Genomic DNA, 11,848 nt, shown 5'->3' with positions numbered 1-11,848 from the left:
GAGGTGTTTATCAAATATTTATCACATGTTACTTAGTTGGGAAACACCCAACTTTAAATAATCATGGACTGCACTAACCATGTGTAACAAATAAAAGAGAGAATTTAGAGAAAACAACCATGAACATTGTACTTCATCTACCACATAACCACTGCCACATTCAAAACTACTCGTGGTTGAAAAAAAAGAAATTATAGAAACATGAACCTGAGTGTTACAATCACTCATTTAATTATTTAAACTTCACCTGCATGACTGTGATAGCCTGGACTTCTTTAAAATATAAAACAACTAGGCCAAGTGCCTCATGTTTACATTTCAAATGACAGCGATCCTTTTACATTAAAATTTTACTTAATTTGCCGCTGACTGCATTTCATTACGAACTCATTATTTGTGGTATCTCCACTAGATGGAGGCATATCCCATCTCATTTACCTCATTCATTGCGGCAGTTATGATACATCTGGTTTATTAAAGATCGCTTCATTTCCTAATTAAAATGTAGTGGATTTCTAAGTTTGGTAATTACTGAATGTCTGGTATGAGCATACCACTACTATGGTTTTGACTATGAACTAATCGATGATCTCTTATCCTAACACCTGAAATCGTATTTACATAATTAGACTTGTTAATGGAGAAACACTGCTCCAACAAAAAAAGTACTGAAATCAAAACTAGCCTAACTGCACCTATCTATTTATATCAATCAAATACAAATAATTCACGTATGATCACATCCAAAAATAGCACGGTGATGAAAAGTACACAAAGAAAGAATAATAATAAACAAATCTAGATCCCAACATCGCTGCCTGCTGAAAATTAATAAAATAAATAAATAAATAAAATGCGCGCATATCAGAGTCTAAAGGAAATTTTGCCCCGCTACAAGTAGCAAAATATTGTGAATTTGACGGCAATCTTCTAACCTCAGACCAAGAATGTCTGGCCATGACACTATCTAGCCTTTATGGACAATAATTACTGCTATTACATGTCATCCATGATTCTACATGACTGTCAAAATACACATTGATTCGTCGCTCTGCTCACATATTACTTCGTGCTTTAACTCGCATATCTGCCGAGCATCTACTTTCCCTGGAACTATTTGAAACAAAATACAGGCTTCTGCCTACAATCATAATCCATGTCGTTACATATTTAACACTCTTGGTTAAATTATGCATCTCTCAATTCTATTTACTCATCATTATTCTCGACGTAGTAACTTATAATACGGCCTCGCTCGTATCCGGCGGGCGAAATATCTGTCGTGCACATCTCTATTTCTTACGACAGTTCATGACATGGTCCAAATATCACATTTCCATTATCAACGCAGTTCATCAGGGATATTATTCACTTAGCTCGACCTTTAGATCATTCTCTGCTTCACATGTTACAAAATATCAGAGCTGACTTATCAATGGCTTCCTGTCACTAACTGTTTACTAAAATGACGAGATTGCCTCTCAAAACACAGCTATTAGAAAATGTGTAACCGCAACTACACACAGAAATAAACAATCGCTTGTCCATCAAATCGTCGCAAAAATACACGGTATAAGAGCTACCGGAAACGGTCATCTGAATGATGATTACACAACATAAATTAATCTGAATGCACAAGTAGCAAAATAAGCATTAAAACTCAACAAGGCGGCATCTACAAAATCCTAACTTCAACAGAAATATCGCTCATAACTAACGTTATAACAACATGATGATTATTATTATAATTATTCATCTGCATTGTACTCATTTAAGTCTCATAGGATAGCATTCTAATCTGTCAAAGTGACTTACTACAAAATGATCCAGAAATAATATGCAAACACATCTACGTAAAGAGAGTACGCAAATTACCCTAGCTCACACTTATTATTATTATTATTATTATTATTATTATTATATTATTATATGAATTATTTACAATCCTATCTAACAGTATAAGCTACATTTGATCATCGATTAGTTCGTAGTCCTACATATTTTATTTATGCATTTTGTTGTTGCTCATACCTTGGTACTGGAGACAGGTTGGATCACCCTCCGGGCTCTGTCATGATGAATTAGAATTCCATCTTGAAGCTGATGTGGTATTCCGAATTTTCACACACGCATACTCGATACATTTTTATAAAGGCGTTACACACGTTCACATTTACATAAACACTCGCATTTTCTAGCACTTCAGTGAAGATTATACAATAGCACTGCATAAACATCTGACGTGAAGTCGAAAGTTTTCTCTCCGCTACCTGCCTGACGTCTCCTGCTGGTCTCACACACCCCTCTCAGTTTGTTTGTTTAAGGCTTACCGGTTGTTCACCTCTTCGGAACATAACAGTTTACTCAAGGTCTAAACATCGCGGCCTTCCATTAATGAAAAGTCATTCTCCTCCCTGTCTGCTTTAACTAGTTTCTCCCCGTAACATCTCGCTTGCCATGACAGTTCATTGAAAGTGATGAAAACAAGCTAAAAGTACTGTTTCCAATGATGTGTGGAGAAATTTTTATACTAATCGTCCTCCGAAATAAAAGAATAAAATGGCCTTTCAACAAATTTCCAAACTACACGTGGATTAGAAAAATTTAATGCAGTTACGATTTGCAACATGTTCCATTGTCCCTCTCGATTGGTTGTGTAAGTTCATTTAAGGCAAGTGTTGAAAAGTGTAGCTATTGCCTGTTATCTCTGCATAAGTTCAAATAACAATAAAAATTTGTTAAAGTGTTCATTTCTCCTGAAAGATTACTCTCCCAAGTAAATACATGGCTCACTCGGATGCTAACAAGTGTCTCTGATCGCTTTCCTACCAGACTCAGAATTCACAAAGAAAAGTTCACACAAGACTGAATTCACTCCGTACAAGACTGAATTTGAAAGCTGACACACACTAACTGAATTAACTGACATACACACTGAATTAACTGACACACTCACTGAATTAACTGACACACTGAAGATTCACCACTCTGCTCGCTGGTTTTTGTAATCAGTTTTCCCCCCACTTCGAAAATAGTTCTGTGGAAGGGATGTGGCGTAGTAATCTAGCACTTGGGAGCACTTTATCATACATCCGTAGGTTAAAGCTTCAAAAAATATGTACAAAATCTTCCTAATTTCGGTCTGACTTACTGGTTATATTGCGCCGTGGGAAACGATCACAGGGTAATCCACACGACGGCGCGCGTCACCGGAGTTATTTTCTTCCAGCGAATGGTTTCTTCCCGCCATGACGGTTCAGTTCCTGGGCGATACTACTCTTCCGTGTAAAGTTAAAATTTTCTTAATCAACCAATAATTATTCACACATTTGCACCGACATATTTTCAAATATTATTAGGAAGTCAGGACACTGTTTTTCGCAACTACTCCGGGCTCCAAATAGCGAAATACTGGTTGTAGATTCCCGCTATGACAAAACATTTAAATTTGCAATTTTGTGATTGGCTGAGACTTTCGCGCTCTTCGCAGCATGGATGTTTCCATTTTCTGCCAAGGGTTGGCGGGTATTATCGTTGTCTCTCTTGCCCTTCTAAGTAGGTCAGGCTCAACGCGTGATTTTCCCGTGAGAATCGAGTAGAAAGTTGCCACTCCTTGCCGGTACCATAAACTTTATTGGATGTAGCACTTAGGCCAGTCTATAAGCTGTTCGTGCTATGAGAAAAGTTTTGCGGATCTCCTAGCCGTCTGACAGGCGCCAGAATGTCGCTTTGTGACTGCTAGCTTTCACAGCCTACTGTAGTATTCCAATATGCGAAATATTCAACTTTTAATTCATACATTAATTACGCTAATTCGCTTATGGGTGCAATATTAAACACAATGAGTCCCATGTTAATAAAATATATAAAAGTGAAAATGTCGAAATTTGCCGATTTGACCTTCGACTTCCCTTAACAAAGCGAGTTCCGCCTGGCGCGCGGTGTAGGTAGCGTTCCTGCTTTTTACCCGGAGGTGTCGGGTTCGATTCCCAGCCAGGTCTCGGATATTTACCTGAATCTGAGGGCTGGTTCAGGGTCCATTCGCAATTGAGGAGCTGTCTGACGGTCTAGAAAGCCACGAATAACGGTCGAGGAGATTTGTCGTGTCGACCATACGACGCCTCGTAGTCTTCAAGCCTTCGGGCTGTACAACAGTCGCTTGGTAGGCCATGGCCATTCGGCACTGTTGCGCTGTGGGGTTTGGTTTTTTAACGCCGTGAGTTCCAGATCATTTTCTAGTATTGGGACAGTATATGTGCTCGACCGAGGCTCCAGGAGGACAGAACTCGCCTCAACACTAGTCCACCTTTGAGACTCTTCCGATAAGCCGTTCGACGCTCGACATTGGTGATTTTGGACTCTCTGGAATTCTAAAAAATCGCTCTATTGTCTCGAAGGCGTTTTCGAAAATGTTGAAAGCATTTATTGCCCAAAATCGTGACTTTTGCGGAAGAAAGAAATCCGTTGCTTTTCTTCCAATTACAACAATTGTGCCAAGCTGAGTGGCTCAGACGGTTAAGGCATTGGCCTTCTGAACCCAACTTGGCAGGTTCGAACCTGGGTCAGTCTGGTGGTATTTGTATGCGCTCAAATATGTCAGCCTCGTGTCGGTAGATTTACTTACACGTAAAATAACTCTTGCGGGACAAAATTCCGGCACCTCTACGTCTTCGAAAACCGTAAAAGAATGAGACGTAAAGCCAATAACATAATGTATATAATACAACAATTGTCTCAACTGCTCACAATTCCTGTTGTTTTCCTGTATACATGTAGAAGGTACTAAGATGTCTCTAATGACATTTTACTCGACGGTATACGACCATTCAGCCAAGGAGTCGGACTGTTTGGGTAAGAATGATACGAGGAGGTGGTGGTGATTATTGTTTTAAGAGGAAGTGCAACTATGTAACATTCCTCTATATAAAACAAATCACAGGGGAATAATGGAAGGGATCCGACACTGCGAAAAATGAAGATATCGGTCAAAGAAAGACAAGGGCCACGAAGGGCGTGGAAATGAAAGATGCCCTAGCCCTCGCAAACTTACTAGCGTTGGGACTGGAAAATAACAAGAGTTGACCAAGAGAGGTCGGATATGATAGATGAAAGTGAGGAGCCTGGCACAAGTAAGTGGAAGCAATGCCCGTGGTCACCAACCTACGCTCCAAAGTTCAGAGCCCCTGGGGCCGAGTGAGATACGATGAAAATCAGGAGAGAACAGTGGTTTATGCTGGGATCAAGACCTGGGCTACCACTAGACTTAGGTTAGCCCTTTTCGGAAGTTGGTTTAGTGAATGTCAAGCCCTAACCACTCTGAGCTGGCAGCCAAGAGCCAACGAAGTAGCTTGCTGTGTTGTAAGTGCTATTGCGCAAGCTAATGCCCTGGCCTCTACTACTGTCAACGATCAACACCGTCGTCTCCATAAGACCTATGTGTGTCGGTGCGAAGTAAAACAACTAGCAAAAAAAAAAGACAAAATCAACACCTGATCAGCGGAGATGGTAGTGTAAGGTTTAGCAAATTAAATTCCAGATTTGTGGCGAAATGGATAGAATGCTTGCCTTTGGTCCGATTGGCCCGGTTCAATTATCAGAATCAACCCCCTCGTACTCTTAATTCCCCTGGTTTGAGGACTGGGTGTTTATTACGTCCTCGGCATTCATTTTTCCCTCATTAGGTCGCAACCAAGTCTATGTAGATACCATGCACCATTATTATTATTATTATTAATAATAATAATAATAATAATATTGAACCTATAATTCTACGGTGATAAATAATTGCAGATATTCATTTCAGCTACAAATAACTTTTTGGGAGTAGCCATGTTTATTTCGAGATTCTCACCCTCCGTGAGAACAGAACTCACCACAGCGAGCGAGCCACCCGCTGTGAAATGCCGGGACACTTCGGTTGATATCGAGTACTGGCTAATTTAGCAATTTAGGAAAAATCTTCACAACGAGAAATTCTGGCAACATGGTTAATCCAGGAATAAAGGATCGAAATTATTAACAAACATTACATGAAGACAGAATCCACCGGGTGAATATAAATGCAATTAAGCCTGGGGAGACGTTGGCGTCCGTTCTGGTGGATTTGCGGCAAGTGTGGAGGTCGTATCTGAAGATAGTGCGCCAAGTTACATACATACATACATATATTATCATTATAGACTGTTATGCCTTTCAGCGTTCAGTCTGCAAGCCTCTGTGAATTTACTAAACGTCGCCACAATCCTCGATTTGCAACTAGTGTTGTGGCCTTATTTAGTTCTATACCCCTTATCTTTAAATCGTTAGAAACCGAGTCTAACCATCGTCGTCTTGGTCTCCCTCTACTTCTCTTACCCTCCATAACAGAGTCCATTATTCTCCTAGGTAACCTATCCTCCTCCATTCGCCTCACATGACCCCACCACCGAAGCCGGTTTATGCGTACAGCTTCATCCATCGAGTTCATTCCTAAATTAGCCTTTATCTCCTCATTCCGAGTTCCCTCCTGCCATTGTTCCCACATGTTTGTACCAGCAATCATTCTTGCTACTTTCATGTCTGTTACTTCTAACTTATGAATAAGATATCCTGAGTCCACCCAGCTTTCGCTCCCATAAAGCAAAGTTGGTCTGAAAACAGACCGATGTAAAGATAGTTTCGTCTGGGAGCTGACTTCCTTCTTACAGAATACTGCTGATCGCAACTGCGAGCTCACTGCATTAGCTTTACTACACCTTGATTCAATCTCACTTACTATATACTACCATCCTGGGAAAACACACAACCTAAATACTTGAAATTATCGACCTGTTCTAGCTTTGTATCACCAATCTGACATTGAATTCTGTTGGATTTCTTACCTACTGACATCAATTTAGTCTTCAAGAGGCTAATTTTCATACCATACTCATTGCACCTATTTTCAAGTTCCATGATGTTAGACTGCAGGCTTTCGGCACAGTCTGCCATTAAGACCAAGTCGTCAGCATAGGCCAGGCTGCTTATTACATTTCCACCTAACTGAATCCCTCCCTGCCATTTTATACCTTTCAGCATATGATCCATGTAAACTACAAACAGCAAAGGTGAAAGATTACAGCCTTGTCTAACTCCTGTAAGTACCCTGAACCAAGAACTCATTCTACCATCAATTCTCACTGAAACCCAATTGTCAACATAAATGCCTTTGATTGATTTTAATAATCTACCTTTAATTCCATAGTCCCCCAGTATAGCGAACATCTTTTCCCTCGGTACCCTGTCATATGCTTTCTCTAGATCTACGAAACATAAACACAACTGCCTATTCCTCTCGTAGCATTTTTCAATTACCTGGCGCATACTGAAAGTCTGTCAGAAATAAATTTATTACGCCCATTTCAAGTATAGGAAAAATATAAAAACATTACCATTGTGAATTGTAATTTTAGTGGAATTTTTGCAAGAAATGTCAAGAAGATTGGTCCAGCGGTTGTGGAATTAGAAGAATGCACCACAAGACTTCATGATCAGGGTAGCGTCATCACAGATGGTATGAAAGGAATCCCCTCCACCCACATTTACACATTCTATCTGAAGGTCTGGGCGGTGGAACCCACGTCGCTCGTCTACAAAAAAAGTGCGGGATTTCTTTCTTAAAAATAACTTATGTTATATAGTCATGTAGATGGTTCAAAAGAGTATTTAATTGAAGGTGATAGAAAATGTCCTGAGCTTCCGCCGAAGAAAACCGTGAAGGCATAGATATCTACTTAAAATACATAGCTGATTATATTTATTGCATTGTGTGTTTGAAATTGTCGAAGGAGGTTTGGAGGTTAGTCAGAGACAGGTCTGATTTTGTTATCTTTTGGAACACCTGGCCGAGTAGGGTGGATGAGAACAGAGTCTCTAGAGAAAGTTCGCAGTCGTCAGCAGAGAGAAAAGTACGTTCGCATGATAAAGAGCGAGGAGAGTGCGTCATTTGTGTTGTTAATTAATAGCGAGTGTAAAATCTGTGTATTTTTAAGTAATCCATAAGAAGATGATGTATTCTACCGTCATGTGCGGCTGAATATGAGGTCAGCTGGCCAAAATGTAGCCGGAAACTCCAAGATAACTACATTACAGGTCTGTCTATATTTTTTATTAATGTTGTAGATAGAATTTGTTTCTCCCAATAAAATTTTCCAGTGCGTTTGTCGAATTAGTATTTAAAAATGATCAGGCGAAAGTTCTATATTTCTGGTCGTCGTGTGTAACTCTTCAGGGTAGTAAAAAATCATGTTGAGAAACTGTAAAATGCGAAGTTTAAATAATGTGTTGAAATTCTGTGAGATTTGCTCGAACTGATTAAAGTTAGGAATGTTATAACGATAATATAATCGCAGTGAACATGATAAATTTGAATATCCTATGAGTTCAGAAAAGAATTAGTTGAAATAATAATAATAAATAATAATATTTACAGCAGGATAAAATTTTCCTATATTAAGACATGTATTTAACAGTAATGTTGAGTAAGATTTGCGTTGGTTTCGAAATCCAGTGAAGTCTGATAAAGTTATATTTATTCGTGGGAATTTAATTTTTGTGGCACCTTGTATTTTGTGATATGGAAATCACGGTATGTTATTTTGTCCTTGAGATCCGAAAGATGTAATGAAATGAATGAAAAGATTCTTATAAAATTGTTCGTCATGGGAGTATTGAAGTTAGAAAAATTTGGGACAGGAAGAAATGGATTGCGGCGGAATGAAATGTTAAGAGAATAGTTGTGTAGACGTTGAAGGCATAGTAAGCCTGTATTTCATGAGTAATACCGCCGTGATGATAGGCGATGGAGAAGAATTTTTGAGGTAGGCTGTATATTAAATGTGATATTTCTGAGACAGGCTGTAGAATGATGTCCCGTTAGCAATCCGGAACAGCTGACTGGTTGGATGATGGTCAGATTCGAAAGGAGTGCGTTGTAACGCCAGTTATGATTTCAAGTCGAGAATTTCCCCATGATAAACAATTTCTGTAGAAGGCTGTAGCTCTTGGCAGTTAAGTCCAAATGACGATTTATGTAAAGTCAGCATAGTGCATGTTATAGTAAGCGACCTCAAGAACAGAAGGGCATTTATGAAAACACGGTTGGTGTTTTTTAACTGTTGTAACAAATTTCCATTCAGTATATTTTGTATATTACGAGACGAGATTATTATTAAACAGGAAACTTTGTGGGATGAGATATTGGACGTTATTAAAGTGATAGTTTGGCTGTGTAGATTAATGAATTTCGCTTCACTGGATAGTTCGTGGAGAGAGACGTTTGGAACAATGAGATGGTAGGCGATTTTGGGCCTCACACTAGAATTACATTGCGGATTTCTTGTGATGGTGATAATTACTATTTTGGTGATATTCACGTAAAGTTAGACGAGTGCTGAATATAATTATTATTTACCCAAACTTCACTGCGTGTGTCGAAATTGTGTTTGAGTCGTGGATTGAGTAGCCGAGTGTTATTAAATTTTCAATTTCACGTTTTATTGACGAGAAGGGACTTGGTTACATTTCCAGACTTGCGTTCATTTGGTGGCAAGCTTCGTTTCATTGTGTTCGAGTTTCGACAAGCTAAATATAAGCAATTATATTTGAAGTTACGATTTTGCCTGATATTGTAGAGGATGGGTAGACATCTCAGTTTCCGCTCGACGATAGATTTAGGACGTCGCGCGTATCATAGGAGTATACGGATGAGTAGACATCCCCGTTTACGCTCAACGATAGATTTAGGAAGCTGCGTGTGTATATAGATGTTATTGTTAGGGTGTCGTCTGTATATAGTCAAGTCTTACGTTAGGTGTTTTTGCGAAGTGATTTGAACGATAGTAATGTCTGCAGTAGTGTATGTAATGCGAAGAGTGTTAGCAAAGTAGTATTGAGTCCATGTTTCGGTACAATCCTTACCAGCTTGAAGGTGTTTACATAATGGTATGGAACCACTAGTGGCATAAACGTGAGGGTTGTCCAGCATTGATACTGAGCTAACGGAGATTGATTATTACCGCTGTTTGCCACGCACGTTCGAGTTTATTGAACTTTAGTAATTTTAATGTTATTTCCTGACTTACATATCTTATCGTTCAGATGTCCCATATGCTTTGATAGTGTGCGTGTTGACACTTAGCTTATTTATGTGAGATTTGAGTTACGAATGCAGTTTTGATTCGTCAACTGTGAATATATTTTATTTTCGATTTTCGTTCTTTAATTTTATAATAGCCGAGACTTTGGTCTATCAATAACTTGTAGTTAGTTTATTGGGACAAACATAAGCAGACGGATTTGTAATGGTAGTCGTAATTTGTCGAATGGAGAGAAGTCCTTGGATTTCCCTTTGGTATATTTGTATTTTATTTGGTTATGTGGACTGTAGGTTTATTAAGATTAACATAACCGTTTATAACCTGAAAGTTGGTTTTGTAAGAATATTTTCAAGTGATTTACCACTTTTCCTTTAACTTCAGTGTTTAGCATTTCTTCTAAATGCATGATGTGTAAGTGTTTTCTGCATTTCGCAGTTTTGTTCCTTCAGAACGACGTAATGTAAGATCCTCTCGGATCGAGTTGTTGTTGGTTCCTTCTGAACAGCTGTTTGGGTGATGCATGTTTCAGCATCGGGATTATTCTATAACTTAAGGGTGTCACGAAATGGCAATTCATGGTGGAATTTTATTTTCAGTTATGAATGCTGCTGTTAAATTGTAGTGAACACCATGCTTTCCAGTAGTATTTCGCGACCTATCCAAAGCAACTGATAGTCAATTTGGTTCGGTTAAGGGTCCATTCGGCGGGTGTTCTCATATCCGACAGGGTATTAGACTGGTGGATAATCTTAATTAAATGTAAATCTGGAATTCTACTTGTTGAAGGTCAGATTTTCCACGGATCGTGTGGATTAATTCTCAGTTATCGTTTGGATCAAAAGATGTCCGATTTTCAGGTTTTTAAAATTTTCGTTCTTCTAGTTTTCGCTGTCCATTAATTTATGATACTTTCCTCTGAAGAAAGTTCTTTGATAAATGTAAAATATTGCAATGTGACTGCGTTTAAATGTTAAATAATTAATATTTTTTCTGATGAGTGATTTTATAAACGTAATTTTTGCATTTTGATAATTTAATAAAATCTAGTAAGCATATATTTGCTCCTCATTTCAAGTATTTAGGTTCTCTTCTGAAACCCATCGTTTGGTCAAGATCTTGAACGAAATATACCAGCTACGCCCCAAGATTTAAGAGTTCGATATTGCCCCATTGCAGCACCTGTGGCCGACCAACGATGGAATGGTAAGTTCAAGGGTACAGTATGACATTAAATACTGAATTTTACAGCATTACCAGCAATCGTGCCCATTGGTTTATTAGCTTCCTTGGGAGATCAGTAGTGGTGTCCGACCCTCGATCACAGGTTCGATTCCAACCAAACGAAGAGAACACTAAACCTGAAATAGTGCATTTCATTTCAGCAGATCTACCTATAAAAAGAAAACTATATTACTCCTAAAACGGTAACCCTGCAGTGTTTTTCTAGAAAGATGTAGCACTCTGTTGTCTGTATTCAGCAGCAAGCCGTGCGAGGTGGAGCGAGGGGAGAGGGACGCAATGACTGGGCTGCAATATATTTCTCCGATGCCTTGCACTCAGAAATACGAGTGACGTTTTATCTCTTTGCGTTCAAGTTTCGTAAATGGAACAATGTGCCAGATACTAACAATATACTGTAATGTGCTTTATATTTCCATCGTTCTCATTTGTGGTTACGGCTTCGCTTCGCCGAGAGCCTCTGTAGTCCTCAGCATACACCATTGAGACATAAA

The sequence above is a fragment of the Anabrus simplex genome, chromosome 1, assembly GCF_040414725.1.
Source record: "Anabrus simplex isolate iqAnaSimp1 chromosome 1, ASM4041472v1, whole genome shotgun sequence".
Lineage (NCBI taxonomy): Eukaryota > Metazoa > Arthropoda > Insecta > Orthoptera > Tettigoniidae > Anabrus > Anabrus simplex.
This window is presented reverse-complemented; position numbering follows the sequence as displayed.